General features: G+C 49.2%; 1 protein-coding gene across 1 annotated transcript in view; it reads left to right on the plus strand.

Annotated features, from left to right (window-relative positions):
* GRIN3B (glutamate ionotropic receptor NMDA type subunit 3B) overlaps positions 1–16,048 on the plus strand; it is a 64,199-nt gene that overhangs the window by 13,093 nt on the left and 35,058 nt on the right. The window lies entirely within an intron of this gene.

Raw genomic sequence — 16,048 nt, forward strand, 5'->3', positions numbered from 1 at the left:
CCATGTCAGCAGGCTTCAGAAATCCCTCATCTTTGGGCCACCTTGTTCTTACTCTTCCTTGGTTTGTTTACATGGGAGGGGCATCTCTGCTCATGCACCAAATGCCTGAGGCTGCCCAAGGAGGCAGGGGCGGTGGAATTCATTAGCGCATCGAAGCTCATTATATTTGCCTGCGGGGTGATCAATATTTTTTGCCAGCCAGCTCTTGGCCATTTTTATTAATTTTATTCCCACCTTGGAGTAGTTATTATTGTAATTGATTTTCCTTTAGCAACAGCAGCTGGTGGGGTTTATTTTGGTGTGTTTTTTTGGTTTGTTTTTGCTGGGAGAGTAAGGCAGAGAGGGACAAGAAAGGCAAAAAGATTCCACTCGTCTCTCTCTGCTGTCTTCCTCACTCAGAAACTGCACAAAAATGCAGGAGAAGGGCATTTTTTGCCTTTGTTCCCAAGAAATCTTGCATTAAGGAAATTGCATTGTTCTAATTAACCTGGAAAACTTACTGACTGGATAAGGAGAAGGGTGTTGAACTTTCTTTTCTCTTGGAGGGAAAAAGTAGGGCATTTCCCCCCTCAAGGACTACAACGAACTGTTTTAGAGTGTTAATTAATTTTAGCACAACAACGGCAGACAGAAAACTCAGAATCTCTGTTGGATTGCTGCCTGTTGCAGGTCTGAAAGAGCACACAATTCCCTCCAGGATCTCTGTGTGCAGTGAAGGAAGGAAGTATAACTCCTGCACCAGAGAAAGAGGAATTGTGCTTGTATATTGGGGTTTGGGACTTTTCAGCCCAAGGGCCAAATTCCAAAGAGGAGGAGCCAAAAACTAACTTTAACTTCCAGCACTTCCAGCCAGTAACTAAACCTTCAGAGAGGCATTTCAACCATTCAGAACAGGGAAGAACACAAAACCTGGAAAGCTACCAAGCCATCAGCCAGTGGGGCAGAAAGGAAGGGAATGTGGCCCTTTAGGAAACCCCAGAAGTCTGGAGTAGGTTGTGGATTATTTTGTTCCCTAAAAAAGGACACATTTCTCTCGCTCCACGGTTCGAAACAGGAATGAGCCCAAAGGCAGCCAGTTAAATACATACAAATAACTCTAAATGGTACTATTACCACTGATATCCGTCTTCTCCGTGGAAAGACCTCATTGTGGTTTAAATCTATCGCCACAATTCAAGACAGCAAATTCCATAAATCAGTTCTGCATGTGAAGAAGGTTTGTTCTGAGTCTCTACTGAATTGCCTGCCAATCAATTTAATTAGAAGCCTCCTTTGTCTTTTGAAACCGGGCGCCTGGAACTCTGTACAAACTATTCTGAGGAAAGCTTTGCATTAAGGGCTGTGATGAATGGGTGTGGATCACGCTTGTGCTTCAGTGCTTGGTGGCATTTGCACACGGAGCTTGCAAGCAGCCCGCCTGCAAAGAGTCCTAAATATATGCATGAAAAGGATTTTGGCTTTGCCTTTATTCCTAAGCCAAGGATGAGTCAGCCGTGTCGCATGGCTGCAAAAAAGGCTAATGCAATTTCAAGCTGCCTTAAAGGAAACTTTTCCAAGGGAGGGGAAGGAACGGTTCCACTTCCTTCTGTGCTAATCCGACTCCATCTGGAGTTCTGGGGAGAAAAGATGCACCAAAGCACAAGGGGATTGACTCATCTGGAATTCGGCCCCCTGATAGAACCAGAACAGGATCAGACGAAGGTGGCAACATGGATTTGTGGTATGGAAATGGATTTGCTCCTGTAAGAAAAGGTAGATGCAACTGCACAGCTTTAGCCGGGAGAAGAGAAGATGGCGCAGGTGTCTCCATGTTGGCTATCACGATCCTCTTCCAGTCCCTCAAGGGAAGAATTTTTCTCCGCAGCAAGAGAGCAGGCTTGGCTCTTGGGGCTGAGGCTGCAGGTGGAGGCATCTAGGTTGGAGCGGTCAGGATAGTGGCACCAAGGATCTTGAAGGGGTGGGCTTGCCGTCTGGCTCCCCCTAGAGGCCAGGCAAGCCTCAGTAGGGCCTGCATTGAGCCAGAAGGTTAGGCTGGATGACTGCAAAAGAGCTGAAGTCCATTTCAGAGAAGCGATAACAGAGGCTGCATTCCAGGGAGGAGTGGAGCAGAAGGCAAAGCCCAGTTAAAAACCTCTCCCGCAGGGCCCCAAGCTTATTTTTGTCTAAATAAAATAAAAACTAGCCTGGGCTGGCGTTTTACCCAGTTTTTGCCCGCACGTCTGGGGTTCAGGCACCTTTGCTCCGTTCCTCCAAAGGCTCTGGGGAGTCAACAGTCTTGGCACGCATTTCTCAAGCTCTGAATCCCATTTATAAAGGGCTTATCTGGAGATCTGTCGCCTCCATCTGAGGCACGTCATTTAATCTGTGCAGGGCGCAAAGCTGGGGTGGCAGTGAGGATGTCTCCGAGAGAAATGCCACATCACCACCTTCCTTCTTTATTTTCTTTTTCGCTGTCAAGAGTTTTGACTGATTTTGCACAGCTGGCGGGTCTGCGGCTTCACCTTTCTAGTCTCCTGCAGCGCTTAAAAGATGCTCCATCAATTTTATGTGGCTAAATAGCTCTGCGTTACCTTGGCACAGATGTTTGCTTGGAAGGGTTGTGGAGGGGGAGGCATGTAAGCCTATCAAGACAGTTATGGGTCCCCTTGCAGTTTCCGGCAGCTGGGGACCTGCCTGACTCGATGGGCCGAGCAGCGCCCCAAAAAGTCTATTCCAGTGATTGTGTCCGTGGGATCCAATTTGGCACGAGGCGTGCTCCTGGCTGAAAAGATGACTCATCCAAAGCTCTCCCGGACCTGGAGGAGAGGAGCAGCAGCAGCGCTCAGAAGAAACATGGAAAGACGGTGATTCCATCCCCCATGGGGGAGCTCTTAGTTTCACTAGCCTGTTGATCCCATGGAGCAGGCGAGATGTGTTCGACTGCAAGTCCCACAATCCCCTGCTGTTGGCTGCACAGGGGGGCTGTAGTTCAGCCCTCCTGGGGGGCTCCCCTCACCTTGCCAGCTGCTTCCCCAGTGACTCCTCCAGAGCCAGGGGAGGACATGTGTGGCCCTGCAGATGTTGCTGGACTGCAATTCCCATCAGCCCTGGCCAGCATGATAGATGGAGAAAGACAGTGAGACTTGCAGGCCTGCATACCTCAATGAACTGGGGGTCTGCATACATGTTTCAGCATCCCCTAAAGCCTCCATGGAGTTGCACCCAAAAGGAACCAACGCCGGGGAAAGAACATCCAAAGCACAAGTTCGACCAGGCTGAAGTCCAATCTTCTGTTCCATCCGTGGCCAACCAGCTGCCCCAAAGGGAAACCCGCAAGCCAGACAGGAATGCAACCGCACCGTGAAGCCCATCTGCCCCAGCCATGGGCACACGGCCTCTGAAACAGGAAGCAGCATATGGTCATGAGGACTAGTAACCATAGAGCGCTTTCTCCTCCTCCAGGAATGCCTCCAATCCTCTTAAGGCAATCCATGTAGGTGGCCACCATCTCATTTGGTGACCACAAATTCCAGTTTAACTTTGTGTCGTGTGACGCCACTTTCCTTAATCTCTCCTAATTCCTCATCGCTGACGGGATGACTCCATTCATTCTAAAACTAAGCGGGAGTTTGGCCAGCTGGGCTCATAAGTTATACCTTGCTATCATGTCTCCTCTATTTGCATTTTTCTGAGCTAAGCAGTTCCCAGAAACGTAACCTTTTCCTCCTCCAGGACCAGCACCAGCCCCTTTTCTGCCCCATCCCAGTTCTGCGTTGAGGTGGGGCGACTGGCACTGTCCCCAGTAATCCAAGCATGGTCACAGCCTAAGATTTTCTGAAGGTCAGGAGCATCTGGGAAGTTTTAATTTACGCTCCCCTCTAAAAGATGCCATGCTTGAAATTGATATTTCGTGGAAGGGTCCACCAATTCTGCAGGGTATTTATCTACTGTATTCATATCGCACTTTTTCCTTACAGCAAACTCAGAGTAGCTTCTATCATTCTCCCTCCTGCTCCCAATCTTATTCCTACAACAACAACCTTGTGAGGTAGGCTGGGCTGAGGGTCTGGGACTGGCCCAAAGCCACCCAGTTGGCTCCAGGGCTACAGAGGGAAAAGCTCCCCAAACAAGATCCTGAACCTCACCGAGTGAATAGGCCTGAAAAAGGATATCAAGGACTGTGGAAATTTGGAGGCTTCACTGTGTCCTTCGTAACTTCGCACGTTCTCAGAGGCTTCCTTGTTATTAGATCACATGCTGTGAGACAGAGAGCCGGAGTTGCATTTGAAATAGATTTTGGGTCCGCATCACGGGGAGTCTTTAAATTAAGCCCTTTTCCTTACCAAATCAATAAGCACCAAAAGAGGCCAGAGCTGTTATTTCTGGATTGTGCTGTTCGGCTCACAACAAAGGAAGAGAGCTTTCTCTTTTTCTCACACCCTTTTTATTGGCCAGGGGACTTAAATAGATAACAGTTGGTGAAATGTTTATTGATCCTGGCTTCCTGGGGGCAGGGACGGGGGGGGGGGGGGGGCTTCTTTTCTTTTCAAGGGGAAAAAAAACCACTTTATAAAATGTCAGTTGAATACAGCTTCAGTTCTGCACTTTTAAAAACAACCTGGCAGACTGAAAACGAAGACACTTCACCAGTTCGATTTTGGCCTGTTGTAAAGCTGCGAGAAGCACACAGTCCCTGCCAGGGGCTTGTCTTCGGGTGTGGGAGCAAGGCTAAAAAGTGGGGTTGTGTTTGACTTGGTGGGATGCATTCCATTTCAGAGAAGCTCTTGGGGTTTCCAGATTAGGCTTAGGATGGGCAAAAGCAAAAGCAGGGAGAACTCAGTGCAAAAGTGTGGCCCAAAAGACCAGCTTACTGTAATTTCAAGCAAGCTCATTTTAAGTTGTTGTTGTGTTGTTAGTCGCAAAGTCGTGCCCAACCCATCACAACCCATGGGCAACATTCCTCCAGGCCCTCCTGTCCTCCACCATCCCCCAGAGTCCACCCAAGCCCACACCCACCATCCCAGTGACTCCATCCAGCCCCCTCATCCTCGGCCGTCCCCTTCTTCTCTTGCCGTCAATTGTTCCCAGCATCAGGCTCTTCTCCAGGGAGTCCTTTCTTCCCATTAGGTGGCCAAAGTATTTGAGTTTCATCTTCAGTGCCTGGCCTTCTAAAGAGCAGTCAGGATTGATCTCCTCTAGGACTGACCGGTTTGATCTCCTTGCAGTCCAAGGGACTCACAGGAGTCTCCTCCAGCCCCACAATTCAGAGGCCTCAATCCTTTGGCGCTCAGCCTTCCTTATGGTCCCGCTTTCACAGCCATACATTGTTGTTGTTCATTGCAAAGTTGTGTCCGACCCATTGCGTCCCACGGACAACACTCCTCCAGGCCCTCCTGTCCTCCACCATCCCCCGGAGCCCACCCAAGCTCACGCCGACTGCCCCAGTGACCCCATCCAGCCACCTCATCCTCTGCCGTCCCTTCTCCTTTTGCTGTCAGTCGTTCCCAGAGTTTATTCTAAGTACCAGAAACTAAATCTTGGGAGAGGCATTTTGACTTTCTAGAATGGGGGAAACCAGTACAAAAGCTGGGAAACTTGGAGGCTTGAAAAACAAGTTGCGAGTACAGCTATCTACAGAATCATGGAGGACTGACAACATAAATGAACATCTGGGAGAAAACTTTGTAAGCTGTGCACATCCATGGATTTCTTTTAAGCTACCAATATTGGTCTGAAATACTCACCTGGCAATGAAGAAAAATGCCCTGATTTTATTCCTTAATGCAGAAAAGTGGAAGCTGTTTTCAGCGAGAGCCATGTTGCTTCAAGATTTGTCTGCCGGTCCATGATTCTGCCCCGCTGGATTAAATAAGAAAGGGTGTTGGGTGCCAGGCTCCCAGCTCCCTGTATTCAAGCAATCAGCCATATTTTTATCAGTTACCTTTCTTATGTCTTATGTCACAAGCAAGAGGGCAAGCAGCTAGAGGGCACATCTCTTGCAGCTGGAAGAGACAACAATTCCAGACAGGCTTTGCATTACACAGGGCCTTGTCAGCTTTGGGGTTTTCCCCCTGGGTTATGGCACCAGGAAAGAGCGTGGTCCCAAAGCAGGCACTGTGCAATGCAGCCTGCCCTTCTCAAGCAGGATGCGGAACCAAGTTGCTCCCTCAGAATGGGTCTTTCTATGGGGTCTCCCCCCCCCCCCCCCGTGCAGTCCCTTCCTTTCCATCTGGCACCAGACTCTTGGATCTTGCTTTCTGAGCCCTTCCACCTCTTACCCCAGAGGAAGACTGGCAAGGGAACTGCAGAATGTCCTAGTTCAGGATCCAGCTGGCCACTTCTTCCCCCACCATCCTGCTTTCCCTTCCACCCCCATCCACACCCACCTCTTCTCCTTCCCAGCCAAGAGCGTTCCAGGACAGCTTAGGACAAATGGCCCTCACTGACCTGTTTTGGAGAGAACATTTCCTGGGACTTCCAGCTTCCCTTTTCCAGGCTGCTTTTCCCCTCTTCCGAGTTGGTGATGCAGAAGGAACCACAATTGTAGAATCGGAGGCTCATATATGATCTCAATTTCTCTTCAGAACCTCTCCCGCCCCCACAGCCTTTTCTTATTAAAAGCTTTGGCAACCAGATTCATTAAAATATGAATTATAAAGTGACCGAGACAGCTGAAATTGCAACTATGCCTTCTCGAGTTTTGCGAGGAAATAAATGGGCAAATACGTCATTTATTGGACAAATGGCATCTCTTTATTATTTAATGGAACCCACACTGTGATTTGATTGCACTTAATAGGAATTGGGACTGTGAGTCATTTTTCTTGGTGGAAGTGCTGGCAATCAGTGGGGGCAGGAGGGGAAGAACCAGAGGGGGGGATCCTCTGAAAAGGTATACCTGTGGGGTCCGTACGCTTTCTGTCTGCTGCTCCTCCTCTCTTGGCCCTTTCTTTATCGTCAGACTTTTTCCTCTTGTTAATCTAGGAATTATGCACTTCCCTCCATTTTGAGACTATGCTGGAGGAATGGGGGGAGGCGTGGGCAGGGGGGCGGATTTCCATCTGGAGAATTTGAAGCATCCCCCAGTCTGCCTGCAGCATCTCCTCACAACACGCCTTGTCTCCTGGCAAAGGTAGTTGAGATTTCTACACTCTCAGGAAGACTTGGAAAAGGCCGGACTCCTTCTCCCAGAAAAAGAGAGGGACTATGCCATCCTACAGTCCCTGGGACACCCTCCCAGGAATTTGGGCTTGGATCCATCCTCCAGGTGAGGGAGCAACAAAGTTACCTATTAGCTTTGCTCCAAGAATTCCTTATTCCTGGAAATTGGTTCTGGAAGTGCCAGGTTGACTTAGAAACATAGAAACAGAGTGTGTCAGAAGGGGGTCTCCAGGGTCATCTAGTCTGACCCCTGGCTCCAGCTGGCTCACGACATGCCCACCATGCGCATGTCCAGCCTCTCCTTGAACACCCTCACCCTCAACTACCTCCCGTGGAAGCCCATTCCACACCCTCGGGGTCCTAACTGTCAGGAAGGGCTTCCTGGCATCCAAATTGAACCTGGGTTCCCTGAGCTTGGCTCCTCTGCAGGGGAGAACAGGTCTCTACCCACCTCCGTGTGACACCGGCCTTCAGCTGCTTCTTGTCAAACCCCCGGCTCCTTCGCCTTGGTGGGCACAGGTGGAATGCTACGAACGTGTTCTGGGGCACTCTCACAAAATGGCTTGTCCATCACCCACAGCCCTCAAATGGTTGAGCTGTGAACCATGGTTTGCCATGGTTCATCTCAGCTGGGTTCGGACAACAGGATAACCTACATTGCAACAATAAGTCACAGTTCAACACAGCTCAGGCAGCCCCTTTAGATCCCACCTGGGTTCTCTTTGCCACCTGCTCCAAACACAGCAGCACCACACCTTGCCTTGTAATTTTATTTTTCTGAGAGAACGGGCATGGTAGGTTGCACCCCCCTGCAATGTCTCAAGTAGTGTCTCTGGGGGCTTACATAAAAGCATGCGCAGCCTGGGAAATGCAGGTGATCTGGAAGGCAATTTTCTTTGCAGCAAGTCAGGCCAAATAAACTTGTTAAGAACAAGTACCCATATACCGTGGCATCAATTCTCTCTCTCTCTCTCTCTCTCTCACACACACACACACACGCGCGCACGCACTAGGTGAGAGACAAACCCATCCTTAAGTCTCTGATCTATACCTAGATTGCTCCCCAGTGAGTCAATACTACTGTAGTTAAGCTATTAGGATGTTAAAAGAGGAGTAAATAAAACAACACAGGAGAGGAACCCATGAGGGAGAGTAGATTCAGTTTCAGGTTTCTCCTTGCTGGTGTCCTTCTCAGCCCTGAATCCTGGGATAAAAACAAATAAATATAGAAACAAACAAGCAAATAAAATGTCCACATTTATAGCCCCGAGAGGGAGAATAGGGCTAACATCCACAGTCATTTTTTGTTTTTTGCTTTTCTTTTTGCTTCTATTGTTGATTTAGATTTGGATTTTAATGATATCATGTTTTTGCTGTTTATGGTGGTCATTTGATGTTACTAATTGTTCTAATTCTTGCTATTTGTTGTTGTTGTTGTTTTAATTGTTATAATATTGTAAGCCCTTCCGGGACATTTTTCTCTTGTAGGACAGGATACAAATATTTTGAATAAATAAGCAATCATGCTCTGAGGGAAGGCATCTTTCAAGTAGGGGGACTCACGGCAAATACACCCCCAGTTACTTGCCATAATGTAATTTCTGCCTCCCCACAACACACATGCAAAGGTTTTGTCACAAGTCAAGTTTCAGCACCCTGTAGGGGAGGAAGAGAGGATGAAACTCTCTTCCTGGGTCACACCTTGAGGCAGTAAAATCTCGAAGGCGAGGGAATAGAACTGAAATGGCAAGAGAAAGGATTTCTCTCTGTGTGGGCCGCGAGTGTGTGTGCCATACAGACGAAAGCAAACAGTGAAATTAACAAAGAGACTTTTTTAAAAATCAGAACAGAAACAGCTCTCTAAAGCTGGGATTAGAAAATAGCAATCCTCGGTTCTGTTGGTGTCACCTGGAGCCAGATGTCCGAGGCCGCTTTGCTCGCTTGCCAAAGTCACGGGGCGGAAATGAAGCAGGCCGGAGGCCACCTCTCCCCCCACTGCTTGCGGCAGGCAGTCCTGCTTCTGCATTCAGGGCTGCCTGCATAATCCGCAAGGGAAAACAAGCCCACATTCTCTTGTAAAGGATTTGGGCTCTGCCATGAATGCAAAATTCTGGGATGGATTGACTTTGGCTTGAGAGCAGTCGTGGATCTAAGAGCTGGATGGCTGTAGCATCTGGACACCTGCAAAACCTGAGGAAACTGCAAAGCATGAGGAACCTCTGCCAGGCCAAGGGATCCCCAGGCCAAGGGATCTTTTTCATAGGGGGAGGAAGGGTTTCTATCCAAGCCAGCCCTCATGGGTAGCTCACTTGCATCCTTTAAAACCCAATCTCCAACTTCAGCCTTTGTGTTCTTCTTTCCCGCTTTCCAGAAAGATTCCCTAGGGATGTGATCAGCAATTCAGCTCAGCTTTGCAAGACCTGTGCAAGAAAGAAGACTTTCTCCAGAAGTCCATTGAGCCGAATGTGAATTTTTAAAAGTGCACCTTTTCCCCCAATCGAAAACATGTGCATATTTTCCTCAAACAAAAATGTATTCTCCCCTATAGACTAATAGGCTATAGCAGTGGTGGCGAACCTATGGCATGCGTGCCACGGCGGGCCAGGTCGCCCCAGCATCACCCCAGCAGCCGAGCACCAGATAACAGCGCACAGAGGGCCATGCACATGCTCGGAAAGGAGCAGCGGCGCCAGGCGATGACGTCACGAGCCACGACTCATTAGCCGTGACTCGTGAGCTTTCACATGGCTGGTCAGTGCGCTGCCAAGGATATATAAATGTTTGTATCGTTGAAAGCTCCGTTATTGTGTTAATAATAATAATAGATGTTAATGTATGAGTTGTTTTTTCTAAACTAAAACCTCAGTATCCAGGTTTTATCAAAGCGTAGGCACTTTGCGATAAATAAGTGGGTTTTGGGTTGCAGTTTGGGCACTCGGTCTCTAAAAGGTTCGCCATCACTGGACTGAAGCATGAAAATGAGAATTTGAAGGGATTTATGACACATGCTAAAACAAACACTTGCCGACATGCAGAATTTTCCATTTGTTCCCAGGCTCAATTTTGAACATGTTTGCATGATTTGCAAATAGGGACATCTTTGCACATCTGGCCCTTCATTGCCTTCCTCTGGGCACATTCCAGTATGTCCGGATAGTTCCTAAGATTGTGGTGATCTGACCAAGGCACCATTACCTCACACAATCCAGCGACTCATACGTGATTGACATTCCCAAACTGTGTTTTTCCCTCTGCTTTCTTACTCCCACCCCTGAACTGACACGCAATGATAAGAGCAGCCTGACAAAAATGCCTTGGTACACAATCACATCTGGATTGTTTTTGTACGTGTGGTTCTTGTACACACATAAAACACTGCACAAGAGTCTCAGCACAATGGAATTTGGTCATCCCCTTCTAATTTCTCCCCTTTTCTCTCTTTTTTTAAATACAGTGTTTTGATCTTCACATGCCAATAGAGCACCACAGGGAGAACTCACAAACAAAACAAAGGAAATTATATCTATGACAAGTCATTGTGATTCCTGGGTGTGCAAAACTTCGAGATTAAAAAGCCCATAATAGAATGACAGAAGATTCCTGAGGCAGTTCGGTTTTAAAAACAAGGCCACGCGATTCAGAATTCCAAACTCCAGGCGGAGATTGTTCCTGGCCACTCATGCTCCAAGACAGAAGTTTTATTTGCCTTAGCCTTTAATTTTCAAAACATATTGCAAACCTCCAATGTATGTCTTGCCATCACTCAGATGTCTAACAGCAATGACACATTATTTGTACTCTAGAAGCACTCGCTTCCCCCTCTCCCCAAAACCCCATCCTTACAAATAAAAATGGGGGAAAAAGAAAAAAATCAAAAGAGACCCGGGGCTTAGATTTTGAATTCTGGTCACACATACACCAAGGCATGGCTGAGAAAAAGCAGTGGAGGGTGAAAGCGTTGTTTTGGGTACTGAAAAGGTGGCTTCAATTGGTCTGGATTCCACATTCCTGTTTCAAAACCACTCCTGCCTTTCCAGGACAAAACTGGATGGCTTGGAATTTTTTTCCCCTTCCTGGGGATTAGTGCTGTTTGAATAGGGATTGCTGGAATCTGTAATGAAGCTGGGACAGAGGGAAGGAGGGGGAGAAAGAGAGATGGAGGATTCACCTTTTGCCGCATTAAACTCCGACTCAGTCGGGGAGCTACGCCTGGCAAGCTGTAAGAGTGCAGACAAGACTGTGGGAGGGAGAGCGTGGGTGGGGGCACGTCCCCCCCCCATCGCTCAGTGCAGCGTCGCCTGGTGCTCAAAGGCAGAAAGGTGCATCGTGAAGGTGGATTTGGGTGGGGGAGATAAGTTTCCAGCTTTCCCCAAGAAGAGACAGGAAGTAATTAGGTTGAGCTGAGATTCGGAAGACCTGAACTCAAATCCACAGTCGGTCATGACGCCTTCCTGGGGTGCCTTGGGCCAGACCCAGCCTCTCACCCTTATGTAACTTTGACTGCTGTTGTGAGTGTAAAGGGAATAGGGTTGTATGTGCTGCTTGACACTTCTTGGAGAAAAGGATGCATTAAACATGTAAAGTTCATGAAAGGGGCACAAAGTCCTACAATTCCTCCCAGTTCCAGGTCAGCCATCCCAGTAAATACAGGGCGTTTTTTGTCTAAACACGCAAACAAGGAAAGAACAGCACAATGGATATCTGTCCATGCCATGCCAAAGAATCACGCAGGCAATGACCTATTCCAGAAATTTCTGTTGTTGTTGTTGCTGCTGGTTGTCCGACCCATCGCGACCCCTTGGACAACCCTCCTCCAGGCCCTCCTGTCCTCCACCATCCCCGGAGTCCACCCAAGCTCACACGGACTGCCCCAGTGACCCCATCCAGCCACCTCATCCTCTGCCGCCCCCTCCTTCTTTTGCCCTCCATCGTCACCAGCATCAGGCTCTTCTCCAGAGAGTCCTTCCTTCTCATTGAGTGGCCAAAGTATTTGAGGTTCATCTTCAGGATCTGCCCTTCTAAAGAGCAGTCAGAGTTGATCTCCTCTTTCAGGAGGGGATAAAAGTTGTGTTTTCCTTAATGGGAAACTTTTGGGAGGAAATCTACCCATCTGGGCCTTCTAAAGACCTGCAAGGATAATGCAAATTAGTGGCTCAATTCCATGGCAGTTGCTCTCTTGTGGTTGTTTATTGCTTCCTTTCCCCACCCTCTATGGATCAAATGGGGCTGCTCTTACAGGGCTTCCATTGGGGCTGAGAGGCTCAGCAATGCCAAGACACATTCTGGGAGGCTTCAGCAAAAGATCGGTACCAAAAGATCCAAGGCACAAGCCTGCAGAGCAAAGTAATGTGCAAAGCTGCATTTGTTACTTTTGCATAGGTGTTTAAAGTCCAAAGTCTGTAAAGGAGCCCATTCCCTAAAGAAAAATATTTTTAAAGAGGGTGCACGGATAGCAGAGAGGACCTCTGGTTTCAAGGGGAAATGTCAAGCAAAAAGATTTGGAGGGACAGCAAGAGGGGAAGAACCTGTGAGCCAAAAAACAGCTCACTCAGAGGGATCCAATGCAAAGAAAGTCTGCCATGAAGACCTGGCAGGCGCGTGGTGGGACAGGAGGACTTGCAGGGGCTGCACATGAAAACTCTGGGGCTCTGGCGTCCGTGGGCCGTGCCCAACACCAGCCGTGATCCTGGAGCGCCGCAAACCCACCAGTTCCGCTCTCCAAGGGATCTACCTTCACACCTGCATGGAGGCAATTAAAGTCACATGCAGGCTGGAGGCTTCAGCGTAATTCAGTCTAATTCTATTTGTGTGGATTCCAAGGGCTGCCAAGTGCGAGTCGGGAGCTTCAGGGTGGTTTGAATTAATTTCTCCTTATGTGCTTCAAAATCAAACCCCAAACCTAATACAAAAATTTTAAACACCAAGGAATAAAGCACTAGGTTTCTTCCATGATGCTTGAAGGAATCTATTACACTAAACGCATAAATACTAGATGCCACATATATTTTATTTACAGCAAAATCTTATTAAAGATAATTTTACAGAGACTTCAGAATCAGCCCTGGTAGGCATGAGTCATGCATTTGTAACTTAGACCCAACAACTACCCTGGAGATGGAGGTTTGGGGGTTGGAAATCTTTTCCACAACACCCCCTAGAGCCCAGAATTTCAGCCACACACATTCGTGACTATTTCCTTACCTGTCTTGAGAGCTAGAAACATGAGCTTTAGAATGAATACAGAATATTGGTTTTGTACAAGGAATTCCCCATCTGCCTGGCTGTTACTAGACAAGCCCCAGACCAAACTGGTGAAATTGGCCTACCTTCTAGGGCTGTTTTAACATGATAAATTACTTTTTACATGATAAATTATATTCATTCTATTACATTTATTACTGATACAATTGTATGAATTTCCACTGATGTCTGCCAACTGAAACTGTGATTGTTCTTAACATCAAATGGCCCCAACAACACCAATTTGTGGGAGGGGGGGCATGCGTGGAGGCCAGGCTGGTGTATGTGTGGAGACACACCAATTGCTTCGGCTGCTGTGACATCATGGAATGTCCATAAACATTCTGCCTTAAGGGGTACGAAGAACAGGTTCAGTTTCCTCGGAGGGAAGGCACACGAGTCAACTTGGCTGGCTGGGATAAAATCCTCACATGGAACCAACAGAGTGTAAAAAGAGTTGTTTTGCAGGGCAGGCAGAGACTCTGGTACTGGAGAAGCTAAGGGAATGCCAGAGGCAATTTCAGGAAGAGCAGGGCCTCAAAAAAAGGTGGGGGGACTGGGGGAAGAGACAGGGCTTTAGAGAAAGGGCATCGGAGACAAAGAACCGGGAATGAAGTGACAATCAAAAGAAGAACACATTTCACACAGCCCGAGCTGCCTAATAATATTTTTATATTTTGCCATGCTTCCAACAACTCCCTAGTGGCTTCTGAAGGCCTTCCATGACAGCAAAGGATAAATGCGCATCAGGAAGGCAGTAACCGTATTCACTGATTTCCAAATAAAACTAGAGGGACAGATTCAGCAGCTTACACAAGGCACAGCTATGGCCGTGTTGAAAGCAAGTAGCCCTGCAATTCCCAGCATCCCCTAGCAAGCAGAAAGCAAAGGCCTACATCCCCCATATTCCCCTGCCAGAGATAAAAGGAATTCTGCAGTTTCCAGCATGCCTGTGTGAATTCAGGATTTATTGGACGTTTTTCTGCCTAAACATGAAACATAGAAACAGAGCAAGTCAGAAGGGGTCTCCGGGGCCATCTAGTCTGACCCCAGCGCCAGCCGGCTCCACTCACAACATGCTCACCATGTGCATGTCCAGCCTATTTTTGAACACCCTCACCGATGGGGCCTCAACCACCCCCCCCGGGGAAGCCCATGCAAAGGAATGGGGCCCTAGAAGATTTGTGACTTAGGAAGGAATATCATCAATTTTATTAAGGAAACAGCCCTGTGTGTGTGTGTGTGTGTGTGTGAGTGTGCACGCGCGCGTGCAGCAGGATATGTATGCACCTGTGAAGGAGAGAAAGCTGCTTTTTCTAGCTTGCACATTCCACATTCCTTTTACACTTGTAAGCAGTTTGCTCGTTCCCCTGGCCCAGTCTCCTGTTTCCAACACCAGCCAGCCAAATAACCCTCTTAAGAGATATTGTAAAATATGGAGAGCAGATATATACATAATTAATGCTTATTAATAATCTAATAATTAAACTGTCCTCCCCACTTGGTTTATTCCAAGGTGCACTGCCTTTGACCAAGTATGCTATATTTGGTTGGCAGGAGCACAAGCATTCACAGACTTACCTTTCCTCAGTTCTCTCTGGACTACCATTCCCATCAGCCCCAGCTAGTCTAGCAAGAGTAAGGGAGGATGGGATCAAGAGATCAGAAAAATCATGCTGGATCAAGCAAAGGCTTAATTTAGAATCTAGCATTCACAGAGGCCCAGCCAGCTGGGGTTAATGGGACTTGTACTCCAAGGCTGATGGCATCTAAGTTGTTCATAATGTTATTCAGTGGCATCAAGTCCTGTGTTCCTGGTCCATGGATGCCTTTCCCTGCCACAACAGCCTCTCTGCCCTCTGCACGTCCTCAGGAGACATGCATAGCAAGGAGACACCCAGCGCCCCTGCCCCTTGCCTGAAGCTTCCGTCCTGGCCGCCTAATTTCCTCCCTGTCCAATTTCTCTGAAACCTGGAGCTACTTTTCTTGTCCCCCCGCCCCCCACGCACACACCACTTTCTCTGCACTCTGCACATGCTCCAAGAACCGCCGCCTCCTTCCCCTGCCGCGAGCTGGTCCTCCCATCTCGGCACCTCTCCTCGTCCTTCGGATCTTCTCGCTCGGCTGCGTTCTTCCCCCGCCTGCCCTCCTCCGCGCTCTGTCCATGCCCAGGGACGTCTCAGCCGAGTTTACGTGCCCCCTCTCTCCCTATTCCGCCTCGCCTCGCCACGCGGATAGCCCGCGCTCTTCCCCCGCCTGCCCTCCTCCGCACTCTGTCCATGCGCAGGGACGTCTCGCCGGAGCCGCAGAGCGCCCCGCGCGCGCCCCCGCGCCCCGTCCCCGTCCCAGCCGTGCGCCTCCGGGCCGCCGCCTCCGCCCTCTCCTCTCCGCCGCGCGGCCGGCGACCGGGCGGCCGGCTCGCCCCGTCCACGCCTCTGCGCCCGGGGTCTCTCCTCGCGCTGCGCCCCTGGTGGCGCCCGGGCGCCAGGGCAGCCGCCAGCTCCGCCCGGAGAGCCAACCGGCGAAGGAGCGAGAGGCATCCAGAGCCGCGGCGGGGAGCGGGCGCGCACGGCTGCGGCGGCGGGGGCCGCTCGCTCGCTCCGTCCCCGCGGCCCCCATGGGCGGGCCGCGGCCGGCGCGCCCCCTGCCGCCCTAGGCGCCCCCCGAC

The sequence above is a fragment of the Varanus komodoensis genome, unplaced genomic scaffold (genome assembly GCF_004798865.1).
Source record: "Varanus komodoensis strain SLA01 unplaced genomic scaffold, ASM479886v1 scaffold80, whole genome shotgun sequence".
NCBI lineage: Eukaryota > Metazoa > Chordata > Lepidosauria > Squamata > Varanidae > Varanus > Varanus komodoensis.